This window comes from Herpailurus yagouaroundi, unplaced genomic scaffold, assembly GCF_014898765.1.
Source record: "Herpailurus yagouaroundi ecotype Mexico unplaced genomic scaffold, PumYag 203, whole genome shotgun sequence".
Taxonomy (NCBI): Eukaryota; Metazoa; Chordata; class Mammalia; order Carnivora; family Felidae; genus Herpailurus; species Herpailurus yagouaroundi.
The window spans coordinates 13,301,217-13,311,822 of record NW_024412434.1 but is presented as its reverse complement, the minus strand read 5'-3'; the positions used below and the strand labels follow the sequence as shown (position 1 = coordinate 13,311,822).

At 41.3% G+C, this 10,606-nt stretch overlaps 1 long non-coding RNA gene across 1 annotated transcript in view; it reads right to left on the bottom strand.

The window, feature by feature from the left end:
- The window catches only part of LOC121014727 (uncharacterized), a 24,689-nt gene extending 14,130 nt beyond the window's left edge, over window positions 1–10,559 (bottom strand). The window contains exons 1-2 of the long non-coding RNA XR_005783397.1: window positions 10,187–10,559; window positions 2,066–2,121 (exon numbers count right to left, since the gene is read on the bottom strand). This is a non-coding gene — a long non-coding RNA (uncharacterized LOC121014727). The remainder of the gene's footprint in view (window positions 1–2,065; window positions 2,122–10,186) is intronic.
- Between the last annotated feature and the right edge of the window lie 47 nt (window positions 10,560–10,606).

The window sequence follows — 10,606 nt, the reverse complement described above, 5'->3', positions numbered from 1 at the left end:
AAAGTAGCCTGCCCGAGCAAGAATACACTCCCTTCGAGCTCTGTCCTGTCAGGGCTGCTGGCGTCACTTCACTCACACTGGGCATCGGAATCTGGCTGTACTGGCAGCCAGTCACTCAAGTTAGCACTGCCTCAACTAGTTCTTCCTGGGACTTTATGTATTTATTTTTTTTCATCTTTATTTACTTCGAGAGATGGAGAGAAAGAGAGACAACAAGCAGGGGAGGGGCAGAGAGAGAGAGAATCCCAAGTAGGCTCCGTGCTGCCAATGTGGGGCTTGATCCCGTGAACGATGAGATCGTGGCCTGAGCCGAAATCCTGAATCAGATGCTCCACCACCTGAACCACCCAGGTACCCCTCTTCTTAGGACTTTAAAATGATAGCAAAAAGGGCCGGTTTCAAAGGAATGAATAATTTTCAGTTTATTAAACTGCCCAAGACTGAAAATATACTGTGTGTGTGTGTGTGTGTGTGTGTGTGTGTGTGTGTGTGTGTGTGTCCAACTCTCCAGGGAATTTCGGATTTGACAGAGAGACAGTAAGTGGCAGGTGGCAGCTGAGTCACTGATGGCAGTGCTTTGCAGGAACCAGTGGACTTCCTGGGCCAACCCTCCCAGAGGAAGGCGTGGTTGTTCCACTCTCCCTGGATTCCACGAGATCCTAAGTATCCTTCCAGTAAATTTACACTTTTACTTAGGTTCCCTCCAGCTGGTTTCTGTTATTGGCAAACAGAAGAAATGCACGTTAGAGGAAACCAGCGTCTCTAAGTTGGCTGCGTGGAGAATTACGGCGTCGCTGAAGAAAGTGGTGGGAGGTGGGAAGGACAGCTGAGTGGAGAGTTCGGGTGAAGGCTCTAAAAATAATCCCCTTTCTTCAGCTACAGGCAAGGGGGCTGCTGATGGAGCCGTGCAGAGGACTGCAAGGGGCAGTGCCGAGTAAGGGTGGGTTTTAAATACTCATTTTTTTTAAAAAAAGCTTACTTATTTTGAGAGAGAGAGGGCAGGGGAGGGGCAGAGAGGATGGGAGAGCCCGATATGGGGCTCAATCTCATGAACCTGAGACCTTGACCGGAGCTGAAATCAAGAGTCAGATGCTTAACTGACTGAGCCACCCAGGCGCCCCTAAATATTCATTTTAAAAGCTGAATGCCTCCTCTTCCTCTCTGCTCTGCTTGCTCCAGCCACTTGTTTTGAGTCTCCCTCCCTCAGCTTCTTTTCTTTCCAAGGTGCTAACTGCCAACAAAAGGGCCGTGGAGTCTTTTGATTCCAGGATATTTCTCTGAAGTATCAGCCATTTTCAGGGAGCCCAAGAAAGGAACTCAAATGGTGACTTAATCCTCGTCCCTTCTCTCCACCTTCCCAAGTGTCTCATCATAAAAATGTTAGAAGTCAAATCTTGTCTCTGGCCCAAGCCATCTACTTAGATGAGCTTACTGGATGCCACTGGGAAGGAAGGGCTAGATTGGGAAAGGGAGGTGAGCTGTGAATTTAAGAAACTACACCAAATCTAATGTGGGAGGAGGGAAGGAAGAGGAATCTGGACCATTTATTTGCAGCCTGTCTTACTGACAGTTAAATACGGTGGTTTGTTCTGTTTTCTGCCACTCGAGGGTTATTTAATTAAATTCATGACCTAAGATGCTAACCAGCCCCACATCTAAAATAATCGCTTCTCTGTTGGGGAGATGTAAAGCCGGGACTGGTCTTTCCCTGGCCGACAGCTCTCCTTTCTGAGTCTGGATTCTCATCTCCACTCTCCTCCCCACGTAATTTGATCTCTGTATTTGATCCCCATTTAGTAGTACACTTCGCTAAACAGATGTCTGAGTAATTAAAATCCCACATGGGCACACTAGCCTGTGAGTTACATCTATTTAATAGTCAGCTCAGAAACTTTTCACCCTCGGCTTTTCTCCCATCCTGGTGTCCTAGGTCACTGGCCTTTCGCAGGCTTCAAATACTAGAGTCCAAACTGGTTGCATTTGTTTCCTGCATTCACAGACCCTGTCCTCACTTTCTGACTGAATTTTCCTCGCAGATCCCTGCTCTCTTTCTCCTTCAACTCACCTGGATTTTCTGTACAGTTTTCCACCAGCATTCAAATTCCCATTAGATGAATCAGCCTACATTTCATTCATGCCAGCACCAGCAATAAAAAAAAAAAAAAAAAAAAATCAGAACAATGTTGTTAGAACCATGGATTAAGAGCACCTTTTATTTTTTCCCCCTGAGGCATAGCCAAATATTTCAGCCTGAACAATCCCCCATTTTTTATTTTTAACTATTTGAGATCAAATACTGGAAACCTGTTTGGTTGCCACAGGTCACCGAAAGATTTTGATGGTCAAAAATTATACAAGAATGTGTGTTTGAAGTAGGAAAGAGAAGTTAGAAGGATTTATCACATGGAATTTACTCACTTTTGAGAGACGATTTAGATGCAAATTTATTTAAGAAAATGTAATGACAATGTTCTTATGATGAATCTTATGATACTGATATAACATTACATTAAATTTTAGGTTAATGCTGTAATTTACAGTAGGTAAAAGAATTTCCATTGTAGGTGATGGTGCATATTGCCTTTAAGAATATTGTGAAATGAGTATGTATTTCTCTTTTTTGATACCTATCAATTCAGACTTGAACACAAGCAGATAAATACTTAAAAAAAATTTTTTTTAATGTTTACTTTTTTAAAAGAGAGAGAGACAGAGAGAGGGCACAGAAGGAGCAGAGAGAGGGAGACACAGAATCTGAAGCAGGCTCCAGGCTCTGAGCTGTCAGCACAGATCCCAACGCAGGGCTTGAACTCAAGAACTGTGAGATCATGACCTGAGCCGAAGTCAGATGCTTAACTGGCTGAGTCACCCAGGCGCCCCTGCCCCTGCCCCGCCTCCCCGGCAGATAAGTGAGTAGGTGACAGTCATATAGCAAAATAATTCTTTATTTTTCTGCTTTTAAATAGACTTCCAGGGCATTTAACTGGATTATTTTATTAAAGTTTCTCAGAACATGCATGTTTCTTGTCAAGTTCCTTTGTATTCACAACATTGCAGGAAAAGGAAAATAATGTAATCAAAAAGCAAGCAACAAGTTCAGAAGTTAACCAATACTATTTTGCTTATATGTAAGGAAATTCTAAAACTATCTGTCTAAACTCTGTGGTCATGATTGTACTTAAAACCTAGGTGAAAATCCTATCCAGCAACAGACGCTTTGTTTGGCGATTTCCACAACTCCTAGCTTGTTACCTGAACTGGCAAAGGCCAGGTACATAAACAGAGACATAAATTAACAACAGGATTCTTAGACAAACGGTGACGTGGAGTAGGGAGCTAGTCTTGCAGGAAGGGTAGACGAGTTCCACATGATGGATGTGATTTCTTTCCCTGTTTATCACCTCGAATCCTTATGAACCTGATGGCTCCAGAGCTAGCTGGGCTCAGGATAACCTCCCCTGGCCAGTCCCCAGCCCCCTTCCCATCCATGCAGATTGTGCTTCTTCTAAAAGTTCAGGCCATTTCTTTCCCTGATCCAAGCCTTCTAAGGCTTGTTTCCCCTGCAGTCATTTCTTATCTCATGCCCATCCAAGCTCTGCTGTCAGCTTCTTTAAGATCACTGGAAAAAAAAAATTTTTACTAATTCCAATAACCCATTTCTGGCTTCCCACGGCCTTAGTGTAAACTGGGGAGAATTTTTCTTGAGCTCACAAAGTTGTGAGGGTCAAATGAGCTCCTGTGGATGAAAGGGCTTTCTACATGGTTACACTGGCCACGGAGCTTGCGCTCCAGCTCCAACTGCCGGGTTCAAATACCATTTTCAAGCTATGAGAACTTTAGCAAGCTACTTAACGTTCCTGCACTCCAGTTTCTTAATGTGAAAACTGGACATCATAAAAGTACCTAAATCCTGGGGTTGTTCGGTGATGGTTACAGGAGACAACTCCTGCATATTACAAGGTCAGAACATGCTTGGAACAGTCCCGGTTTTAAGCCCCAGTAAAGTGTTAGCACAAATGCAGGCATCAGCTAATTCCACACAGCTTTGTCTCTCTCCAGCCCTGGGCCTTCGGGACCTGTCCTCATTTAGGCACTGCGGAAAGCCAGGCTATATCCCTTGGGCATGGTCCGAGACAGCTAAGGATGGGGCAGGACGTAAGAATCCTGAGCACACGTGTAACTGGCAGGCACTTTTAACTTTTGCCCCTTTCTTAAGTCCTGTTCACTCGCCTTGGCTTCTCCTCTGATGACGTTATTTTGAATGATTTATCTTGCTATTTCAGTTGCTGCCTATTTGTACTTAAAGCCACAAAGATAAACCCTTCCTACTCTAGAAAATGGGGACACTAAAAGTATCTATCAGAGGAGACAGAGATGCTTTTGAAAAAGAAACTGGAGCAAAAAGCATTTGTAATCCAACTATCATCACATGAAATGATGTGGAAACAAACAAAACATACAAACAACAAAAACCTGGCTTTCTGAAAATGGGATGATTCTTCCAAATAACCTTTCTTCCTCAAAGTGGTTCCATCTGAATCTGTAATACATAGCACATAACTCATAATACAATGATGCTACTGTCGCTTAAAGTGTTGGGATTTTCTTCTTTGAAAAGGCTTTTAAGGACCTTTGTGCAAATACTAACTGCCACTTTATGATGTTTATGACAAATACCTTTCTATTTCTCAACTTATTATTTAGTACTTTTACCATTTTTGACATATAGAAGTTCACAATGCTTAAGCAAATGTATCTATATGATATCTTCATTGTTTTGTGGTTAGCTTTTTCCATCAAAAAAAAAATCACTTAAATATCCACTTAGATTTTTAGTTCATTTACAGCTTCATTTCACATTTGTCTCTTTAATCCATCTAGGATGTATTTGTTTAGTAGGAAGTGACCATCTAATCGATATTTTTTTTCTCCCAAGGAATAGATACATTTATCTAGAAGCATAATAGATTTCTCAATATACTCAAATATTTTTGTTTTTGTGGTTTTTTTTCTCTTTTTTGGTATAGATCCCTTCTAGTTCTTGTCTATACTATTTATATGTAAATGGGGTCTTTAAAAAAATGTACATATATCCCAACAGGTTATTGCTGGATCACTGGAAAATTTACTGATTTGTAACTTTTAAAAGTTATTTAAAAAAATTGTTTTAATGCTTATTTTTTGAGAGAGAGACAGCGTGAGTGGGGGAGGAGCAGAGAGAGAGGGAGACATAGAATCCGAAGCAGGCTCCAGGCTCTGAGCTGTCAGCACAGCGCCTGACACAGGGCTTGAACCCACGAACCCCAAGATCATGACCTGAGCCAAAGTCTGATGCTTAACTGACTGAGCCCCCCGAGCGCTCTGGTAATAGCTATTTTTAATAAGAACTTTTCAATCAAGTCTCTTGAGTTTTCTAGGCAAAAGTATCATCTGCAAATAAAAGTAAATTTTCTTCTGCTTTTCAATATTTTACCTATTATTTCTGTCTCATGTCTTATTATAGAACTATTTTAGCATAATTTTAAAGAACAGTATTAATAGCAGGCATCTTCATACCTCTTGTCATATCATTAAGTACTGAAATTTTAAAAGACACATAAAAGTAGACTGAATACTAAAATGAACTCTCATGTGCCCATTACCTAGCTTCAACAATTATCAACATTTTTGCATACACTTTTAGTGCAATTATAAATTAATCTAGCCTTTCTGGATGCTAATTTGGAGATATCTATCCAAAAATGGGTCCAGCAATTCCACAGCTAAGCATTAATCCTATATCACCAATGGACATAGATTTTTTTTTAATGTTCATTTATTTTTGAGAGAGAGAGAGAGAGAGAGAGAGACAGACAGACAGACAAAAAGACACAGAGCGCGTGCTGGGAAGAGGCAGAGAGAGGGAGACACAGAGTCCAAAGCAGGCTCCAGGCTCTGAGCTGCCAGCACAGAAACCAATGTGGGGCTCGACCTCACAAGCCGTGAAATCATGACCTGAGCCCAAGTTGGACGCTTAACCGAATGAGCCACCCAGGCGCCCCGGGTATAGATATTTAAGAATGCTCACTGTAATTGTATATAATTGTGAAAAACTAGAAAATAGACAAAATGTTCCCCAATAGGTGAATGAAAAATTATGGCATATTCACATAATAATGCCCAGCTTTATGAAAAATTTTGGAAGACCTATATGCTGATGTGGAAAAATATCCAAGGTACTTTATACAATGAAAATAGCAAGTGCAGAACAATATGTAGAGTATGATTCTGTTTTGTTTTTTTTCAAAGGGGATGGTCAGATACTTTTATGTGCCAGGAAACTTTCTGGAAGGATATGTAAGAAACTGTTAATAGAGGTCACCTCGGGGAGGGAGAATGAAGAGTGGGCATGGGAGGTTGAGGAGTTAACACTACATTTTCCCCTCTTTCTTACAATTTGGATGTCTTACCATTAGCTTTATTATTTTTATAAAACCTTATTAAAGGATATGATGTTGGCTATTGATTTAGTATTTACTAAGACGTTTTTAAAAATTTTGTTGTTGTTTTAATCAGAAGTGCTAAGACTTTTATCATCTATTAAGATAGGATGCTTTTCATCTGTGACCTAAATGTATGATGTTATTTCTATTATTTTCCTATTATTAAAATTCCTCGCGTTTCTAGAATAAAAGCTACCTGATCGTGTTAAAAGTGAACTTCATTGAATTTATTTAACTTTCTTTTTTTTTTTCCTAAGATTTTATTTTTTTTAAGTAATCTCTACACCCAACCTGGGGCTTGAGCTCACAAGCCTGAGATCAAGAGTTGCACGCTCTACCAACTGAATCAGCCAGGTAGGTGCCCCTAATTTGCTCATATATTCAAGGAGAATTTGGTATTGAATTTCATATGAGTTTGTATTTTTTGAGTGTTTTTATAATATTTGATAGGCTTTACAATAATTATATTTGCTTCATAAAATGGGTTAAATTTTTACATCTTTATGCATTTAGAAAGTCTTTCGAAATTTGCAATGATTTGCCTACAGGGCTGAGCCTTTTTTGATTTCTTCTCCAATTCTGATCTACTTATTTTCTTCTATTTCTTCAGTTTGGGTGATTTATATTTTTCCAGAAAAAAATGTATTAGCTCATAGCTAACTATACATAGTATTCTCATATAATTAAAAAACAAAACCAAAAATTTTTCCATAGCTATTATATCTCCTTTCTCTTCTTAAAAATTTGTATCCTCTCTTTATTAAATAGATTTGCCAGATATTTCTCTTTCTTCCTATTTTTTTCCTAAGAAACTACTTTTAGAATTGATTCCATAATTGTTTTTTGTTGTTTTCTAATTCACTGATTTCTCCTTCAATCCTTCCTTAATTCTCCTTTTCTCAAAGTTTAATTGTTTATAAGTATTACTAAGTTCACTTATTTCTATTCGTTCTTGTTGGATTTCCCCCTGCTAAACAGCGTTACTAAGGTTGGTATAGTTTCAAATGACTTTTGGGTATTTCTAACAATTAAATCTACTCTTAGAGGAGGAAGTTTTTCTATCACTGATGTGATGATGGCATTTAAAAAAATGTGACTCCGTCCCTTGTGGCAAATTTCTAAAGAATTTTTTAAATGTTTGACTAATGGAAATACAATTGCAGCAAGCTTGTGGCCCATTCTGAAGGGGCCAACACCTCTTTGTACGTATAAAACCAGTACATTTGCTTTTGCTAGAACATTATCTACCCTCATAAATTTGAAAAGAATCAAGTGACAGGATTTAAAGAGTAGCTCTCACCATTTGCTTAATGGGATGTCCTCTCACACTGCAATCTGTAACCAAAGATATTTTTAAATGATTTTTCGTTTTGTGAAAATGTGTTTAAACGCCTTCTGCGTCAGCCTGGTTTCTTACTTGCTTGTAATTGAAGTTAGTGTCAAATAAAAATGTAGATTTTTCAAATGCAAAGGTTAAAAAGTGTTCACGTGAAAGGATGACAAAGTGTTCTCTGCAAAAACCAATTCACTATGATGATGTAGATGAAGGCAGAACATTTTTTTAAAACAACTTTTAACACTCTGATAGGCCAGATTATAAGCAATAAAAAGAAGTAATAAAAAATAATGTGCCTAGAGAAACATAGATTTGCAGGTGTGACCTTTGCCAACATATGTAGCAGATCATCAGATCCACGTGTTTGTAGATTATGTAACAGTATTTAAATGGCCAGGAAAGGAAGAATTTTGTGGTCAAGAAGGTAGAAATGTCCTTTTTAAAGGATGAACCTGGCCAGTCCCATCTCAAATAACTCTTGACCAAGTTACAGATGGTTGGCAAGGCAGGTCGGAGGAAACAGAAAGGTCTGACAGAGTTGCAATAAACAGGCCAAAAGCAAGTGGCTGTTATCATTAAAAATGCAAACTTATTGAAGTCTTCAATATTTAAAATAATGCAAAGAAAATCCGTTTTGAAAGCATTCCTGAAAAAACTGCCTTAAAGGCTTTTACATAAAATTTTAGGAAAGACAGAACATGGCTTTACGAATAAACCAAAAACATATAACTAGACACACCCCCAGTCAACAATTTTATGATCATGATGGAAAACATGTTTATATATATGTATACATACACATACATATACATGTAGGCATATATATACATGCATACATACGTGTATACATATATACATATACATACATGTATGTATGTGTGTATATATATATATATATTTCTTTTGCACCTACTTGCATTTTAAGTTTTTTAAGCTTCCAAATGTTTCAAACATATAAGTGACTGTACTCTAGGAATTTGCTCTTGAGACATTAAGGAACCACTAAATGAAAAAGCAAACTTTTATCTCTATGGACTTCAAACAGAGGCGTGTATATATAAATTTATGTATTCAGTATTGGTCTTAACTGGTTGCCTCTTAAAGCAATTTAGGGTTAACAGGACAGTAAGCCAGAGCCAAAAATAACCTCAATTTTGTTTGTTACTGTGGCTGTGAAATTTTCAGTAAAGCACAGACCCAAAGCCTAAATGCTGCTGAAGGATTACCTAGAGAGCAGAGCCTGAGGCCAAGTTTAAGTGCTAAGATTTTATTAGGAGGTACAATCCCAGGGCAGCAAGGGCTGGGGGAAATGCAAAGAAAGCAAATACAAGGCAGCACATCACTGGGCTGAAAACAGCTTCACAAGAAAGTACAGCTGACTGCTCAGTCCCAAAGGAGGGCTTCCAGACAAACCATACAAAGCCATCCTATCTTGAGATCGTCTGTCTATGGAAAAATAGGAGTTTACATGCTGCCTATTTCTTGCTTTCTGTCCTTTTTGGTGCAAGTTTGCCTCATGGGGCTCTAATGCCCCCACTCTCCTGGGTATGCCACATGACCTCTGCAGGCTATTGCCTGGGAAGCAAGAGCATGCTGAACCTCAAGGTTTTTCACCGGAATCTAAGACTGATGGGAGGAGCCGGAGCCTCCTACCATCAGAACCCGGGTATGAGAGAGGCAGTGCTGAAGCCTGACTCTCAACTAGAGGGCTGCTGTCCCAAGAAGCCACAGAAGCAGAGGCCAGGCCTCTGCATTTGAGCAAGAGGCTAAGGGGGCTGGGGGAGGGGGGGGTGGTACTGAGCAAATCTGGGGAGTTGCTGAAACTGGGTCTGGTATCCTATTCCTAGTGGTGGTGTTCACTGATTCTTAGGGGAGGAGGAGTCCCTCAATTCAGTGAGAGCACACATTTTAGGTCTCAGATTTTGTAAGCCAACGTGTCCCTTATTCCTCCACTCTCCCTAGACACTACTTTAACTCTTTTCTCCCCCTTTCTTGGGGTGTAATTTGAATATAATACAATTCACCCATTTGGAGGCTACGGCGCGATAAACGCCAACTACATGTCTTACACCACCATTCATTCCTATGAAGATGTGGGATTGTTCCATCACCCCCCAAAGTTCCCATCCGCTCCTTTGTTCCATCCCAGGCAACTGCTTTCCGTCACCACAGTTTTGCCTCTTCTAGAATGTCACATACAGAATTATACAGACTGAGGCCATTCGTGTTTACCTTTCCCCCCACTGCACAAGGTTTTTCAGCTCCATCCATGTTGCTGCATGTATTAACGGTACGTCCCTCTTGCCTCTGTTTTGGAGAACTTCCCATGTGTGCTAAGGGTCGGGTATGTTTACCTGCATTATCTCACCTGGAATGCTCACAACCATCCTGCTTCACCGTGGAGGGGCCCAAGGCTCAGCGAGCCCAGCCGTGGAGTCTGGGGAGGGGCCCCAGGCCGACTCCCGCCGGTCGGTCAGCCCGGCGGCTCCGCACACCACGCTCCGGAGCCCGACCTGCGGCACCTGCCGTCCAGCTCCAGGGGGCGGATGGGGCCTGGCCTCGCACAGGCTGGGGCCGGACAGCTCGGGACTCAGGCCGCGCGGAGCGGAGGCTCCCCGAGGTCGGAGCCCCCGGCCCAGCCGCCGGCCTCGGGGGAGCAGCCGGCCGCCGGTGAGCGGCCCGCCGCGGCCACTTCCACGAGCAGAGGCGGGACCGCCGCGGAGTTCCGGGGGCGCGGAGGGGCGGCCCCGGCCGCGTCACCGCGCGGGCCGCCGATCGGGTCGCGTGC